Genomic DNA, 6,000 nt, shown 5'->3' with positions numbered 1-6,000 from the left:
GTGTGTCGGAAAATAAGCTATTTACATAAATACAGGCATTTCACATGCCCTGTTTTCCTCGTTTTCAGGTCGCAGTTCAAACTGATGATCGTTTCTGCTGATGCTAACCAAACGCAAGTTGTCAGGGTGACTTAAACATCATATTTAAAGCTGGAAATGAGGTCCAGGGTGTAAAACACCAGAATTCTCCTTTAAGGTTAGGCAAAAAAAAACTTGGTTAGGGTTAGGGTTAAGGTTAGGGTTATGGTTTGGGTTAGGCTTAAATATCAAACAAAAACAATTAAATGTGACTCACAGTTGAATGTAGACTTTGGACATGATGGGACTTGAACACGGCCCTGCGGTGTGAAAGGCAAGTGTGTTTATGACCGCCATCCCCCCTCCGACCACAACACCCTTACTGGCCACCGTGCTATTTCAATATCGGACTCTATGATGTGTATGATATACCCGTATCTAAATGTTGATATACAACATATTTTGGTTCAGAAATGCTGACACTGAATGTAGCCTATCTGTGGTTTGAAGACACATAAACTGCCAACATGTTATTCAGGCGACCAGGCTGTCATGCTGGCTCTGGCTTAGCCACCCCTGATATTGACTATACTCTTCAACATGGCCTGATTTGTAGTGATTTTCACCACAGTTAATGCTGATGGGCTCATAGAAAGCTGCGTGCTACGCTGTGCCTTGTTTGTATCAAACGGATGTAGGTGACTGTAAGTCCTGTACTGTATACTGTATACTGTACTGGATAGTAGATACTGTGAGCTACTGCAAGTTCTACCGGCTGAATTCCCCTGAAATCATGCTGAGGAATAAATAGCACTTTGGTCCGTGACATCTGTGACTTTATGCAACTGAGCCGTGTCGGGAAGTGTGCGGTTTGTAGTTTGCTTATCTATCAAGTCATCTGCAGTGAACTGGAATAAACAGGAGTGCGCCAGAGCCGGCCGGGCGGGAATGTTGTCAACTTTGGCTTCCAATTTATTCCAAACAAACTGGAAATGTAAAAACAATGTTTTCATTTCTTTTCTGCGAGGAAAGAGCTACCAGATACAAAGGTTGTTGAAAACAGCGGATGTGAAAGCTTTCATGATCTGCAGTCATGGTGGGATACATGTGACTTTAACATTGTACACTGTGCATGCATATTAACATGTACACTGCATATTAACATGTACACTGCATATTAACGCTGCACGGTGAAATCCTTGTATTTCCCAAATGTCCGCTTCTCTGGAACTCCGAAAACACAGCCTCGTTTTCCTGATTGACCGCCCTGCATTTTGGTATTGATCCAATGAGGTTTTGGTTTGTCAACACATAGGGGAAGAACCACAGAACCTCAACTGATGTTAAAAATAACATCAAAATAACAAAAAGTGATGTTCCAAGGGTTTTCACACGACATGCAATATGTTTTGACAGAAACCCAACAAACACTGACTTGTGTTGTCAATATGTACAATACAGGACATTTGGGAAGACCACAAGTTGCACTAACAGTAGACACAGATGGAATTATTGCCCAACACATCCTCATACTGAAACGACAGAATAAGCTGATTTATAACTGCTCCCAAAATGACATAAATAAAACAGAAACAGTTTGTGCAGGTGATACACCTTACACGGTTAATCGCTGGTAGTTTTACCAGTAGGTTAATTACCGGAAGTTACCAGTCCACCAATCCCTCCCCCTTCCGTCAGCGATCTATTTCAATATCAGACTGTCATTACGTTAAGAACCAATGAGAGGTTGCCGCTACTTCCTGGTTACAGCTCCCAACTCTGGCGTATGCAAGAGGTCACTTTCATAAATACGACCACAAGAGCGAGGTCGCATTCGTAAACATGACAATTATTTTAACCTCCTTGAAAATCGACTAATCTTGTCATTTTCCTTGTCAGGACGGACTGATATTGCCTTAAAATTAATGGAAGAACAACAGTCTGCTCCATCTCTCTATGCTTGTGCATTTCCAACTGCTCTCTCTCTCTCTCTCTCTCTGTCTCTCTCTCTCTCTCTCAGTCCCCACCTGCTGCTCCTCTTCCCATCTCTAATCGGAGGAAATGGCTTGTGGCGAGCAGGGGATCCAGCCCTTCTGTGGGAGTTTAATTCAATCAGAGCTCCGGTCAAAAATGAATTAAAACTCTCTCATTAAGCGCATGTGTTCCAGAGGCTGCTCACAAGTGGCGTTGTGCTGCGCCGCACACAGGAGCATCGGTCCGCTCCGCAAACCGTTATCTGTCTCTGAGTCAGGCAGCCATCAGTCACTCAGTCGATCTATTTTTTTTTAACTGTAATTTGCAACGCTAGCACTCGCCCACACAGTGCACCCATTGAACCCGATGGCAGATGATCGAAACAGCAGCAAGTGGCCGTCTTGTTGTCTAATCTGAATGAGTGGGGAGTAGACAGCTGACATAATGGAGACTGCAGCGACTCCCTGTCTGGACTTCATATTTCAGTGAGCACAATGAGGATAACATAGTGCCATCCACACATCACAGGACCATTGACCTTTCCACAGTGCATTGTAACTAACCACTTTGGACCACGGCCATTTATCATGGAGCAGGACAGCATTGAGCGCTATGTTGTGTTAGGGGCAAAATGAGGAACCTGTGTGTTGAAACCCGTCTATGTGTCTCTGCCCACTCAGTTCGTTTCCCAGCACTGTCCTACATGGTCACAGAGTCTTGACACTTGCACTCGTCTGTATGGGTTGCTTAATGGTGATGATCCAGGATAAGCGTATACATGCTGTTGTTGCAATCGTAGTAGCCTAAGTCGCTCCAGATGCTGATGAAAAAATGTGAAATGCAAGAAGACAATTTTGTGAGAAAACGAATAAACAAACCAATAAAAAACAATTTTATAAGTAAATTAATGAAATAAACCAATCAATGTTATTTTTTCCCCTCTGTGACTTTGCAATATAATTTGAAAGATACAATCCAAAAGTCATCTAATACAATCGTGTTATACTTTATGTGTCTCAAAGCCTTTATGCAGGAAAGAAATGCTATATTTATTTCTTCTTTTTTCCAGTTTCCTCAGTAACCTCCAAGTAAAAGTCAATGTAAAGCAAGAGCGCCACCTGCTGTAATAAAAAGTGAACGCACCTCTTGTGATGCTGCCTTCAAATGCTGTCGGAAATACAACAATTTGGGGGCATACTCTGCATGCATACCTATAATAATAATACATGCTGTACCGTAGCTCCCTGCACATATGCTGTAATTTACTGTGTTCACATTTAACATAATCAACCTTTGGTTGTCAGACAGTCACGCATTTGTGTGCATCATTTTACACTGTAAGTATGTTTGGTGTTGAAGGAACAGCATCTGCAAATATTTACCCTGGGGTTTATTCATAATCAGAAAGACTTTAATGACCCCCGGGGGGAAATTGGGACAATTAATTATGCTGTATAAAGGCATGCTGAATGTATACAGCAACCTCTGCTCTGGCTAATATGTTCACTTACATGCATGATTCTCTTCTTCATTCGACTGTTATCAAGTAGCTCTGTGCCACAGAATGCAGCATGTGAGATTTACGAGGAGTACCTGAATGTAGCGCAATGTTTTGCTATGTTGTGCAGTGAGTAGTCCACACACGTGTACCGTTAAGAGGAATGTGATGCCTGGATGGATGTTAGGAGAACACAGGAGTAGCAGAGTATTTGAACCTACGTTTAATCGCTCGTAAAATATCTTGTCAACCGTTTTCGCCATTGACAATCTGCTGTGAGAAGCAGTTTTGGAAAGAGATATTTTGGTGAGTTGAAATTTGATGCTGTAAGCTGTAAACAGAGAGACTGCTAGCTAGCTACCTAACCTAGCCCAAATTGCATAATGTCAAGTTACCCTGAATAAAGCAGCATTACTTCCGATTATTTATCTCCAAAATAAACCCCGTATTGAAATACTTTTCATCGACTTGTAGTCTAATTCCTGTTTTATTTTTCCAACAACGGTTTTGTTACAATAACATTCCAGAAATGACCGCGACTATTTAGATACAACAATTGTTGTTAGCGGCAGGCACACCCAATACGTAAAAGTATCGCTGTTATTTTGAATGCTAATTCAAACTTCCGGTATTACTCTCTGGGCTTCTGTTGCTAGCTTGCTGCAGGTGTTGATAAAGCTAGCGTTAAAGATGGCATGGTAGTTTTGTCCGCTTTGAACACGGCAAACAATATCACATGCGTTAATTTTGCGCTTTTCGTATAGTGACATTAATATTACAAACGGGTAGCTAAGCTGAAGGGTAACCGTGGCCCGGCGCCATTACTTTGTTCTCGCTTACTTTGTAGCCTCTTCACTGAATTAGGTTAGGAATGAAGAATTTCCCGCCTGTCGGCTTATGTTGTCTTGTTAAACGAGCGCTCTAAATGCGCCACCATGCCTCCATAAACCGGTGTGTTTTGTAAACAATAGAACACACTTTCCAACTAGCTAACGTTGCTAACGTTACACAGATGTTAGTACAAGTTATGTGGCTTTGCAGCAAGGTTCATATATTTTGAATGAGGGTTGGTTACTCAGGCTCTTTCTATGTTCGTCTCAAGACTTCACTGTAGTTAGCCCCAGGAGTGACCCTACTAACGCTACACAAGTGTACCCCATATTATATACATTCTCGTACAGTAGTTAGGGTCACATAGCGTTCTCATAGGGAATAAGGGGGGAAGGCTGTTCAAAACGTTCTCCTACCCGTCTCCGACGTCCGATTGCAGATCCGAAGATATGATACGGAAGCCAGTAATTTAGCCGGTGCTGTTAAAATGATACTGCTGCGTGAAACAACCATTTAAAATCAGTCTTTCCACAGCCTGTGCCGTATTGAGGAGAAGCTTCCTAGTGCCGACAGGAACCTTGGGAGTTTGAGTATTTCATGACATGTTTTGCTTCCCAGGTGCACTGGATTTTCCCCATGTGACTGCATTTGTTTGCTCGCCACGTGCACCATGATAGTGAGATCAAACCATGGACATAATATATAATATTATTATAAGATGGACTGAGCATTGGTCCAGTTCAGTGAAGCCGCTGCATGTTAGATCGCCGCTCTGGCGGTTGAATCCAGTATTAGGTCACAAGGCCCGCCTCCCCATGTTAGTGGATGGGAAAATCACAACCGAAATAATGACAGTATACGTCAGATAATTTTTTTCCAAAGGTGGTTTGTATCATTTTAGATAGTCATTATCATGCTAATGCCTGTGCAAGTGGTCACACCGTGCTGTAAATTCAGCACAGGCTGTGGAAAGACTGCTTTCAAATGGTTGTTTCACACAACGGTATCATTTTAACAGCACCGGCTAAATTACTGGCTTCCGTAGGAGGACTATCATATCTTCGGATCTGCAATCGGACGTCGGAGACGGGTAGGAGAGCGTTTTGAACAGCCTTCCCCCCTTATTGCCTATGAGAACGCTATAGAGACAGTCCGCATGTCTGGGAACGCCCACAAAATGTTAAACGGCTGGCGCGCGAGTGGGGTAAAACCGCCAATATATCTCATGGGCTGACTCACCAAAAGACGGTGCTGCGGCTCTAAACTACATGTTTGGGGGTTCTAGAGCAAAACACAAGGCGTCTGCTCAGATGTGCATTTACTGAGGTGGTTAAATCCCCGATCGTGTCTGCCTGGGCTGGGCTATCAGCTCAATTCTAACTTTGCTGAATGGATAGAATGGGGGAATTTACCCCACCCTGACCCCGCCCCCAGCCAGGCTGAGCCAGCTAACCCAGCGTCTATTGTGGGCATTCCTAGAGCCTGTATGGGCGTTCCCAGACATGCGGACTGTCTCTACTGTATGTGACCCTAACTACTGCAATAGTATATATAATATACGGAGTACAGTAGTAGGGTCATTTCTGGGGCTACACTGTAGTAAGAGCCCTCACACCGACCATTCATTTTTCATTAGACAATCTGTGTTGGGCATTAAACTCACCTCATTTCTGCACTTT

At 43.1% G+C, this 6,000-nt stretch overlaps 1 protein-coding gene across 2 annotated transcripts in view; it reads left to right on the top strand.

Annotated features, from left to right (window-relative positions):
* Window positions 1-3,658: 3,658 nt before the first annotated feature.
* The window catches only part of ctps1a (CTP synthase 1a), a 32,620-nt gene continuing 30,278 nt past the window's right edge, over window positions 3,659-6,000 (top strand). For both annotated transcript variants that reach the window (XM_083646265.1, XM_083646264.1), the window contains exon 1: window positions 3,659-3,796. The gene's annotated coding sequence lies outside the window, so the exon portion shown is untranslated. The remainder of the gene's footprint in view (window positions 3,797-6,000) is intronic.

The sequence above is a fragment of the Poromitra crassiceps genome, assembly GCF_964638095.1.
Source record: "Poromitra crassiceps genome assembly, chromosome: 11".
Lineage (NCBI taxonomy): Eukaryota > Metazoa > Chordata > Actinopteri > Beryciformes > Melamphaidae > Poromitra > Poromitra crassiceps.
Note: the sequence above shows the minus strand (reverse complement) of the source record. Positions and strands in the feature narration are given on the sequence as shown.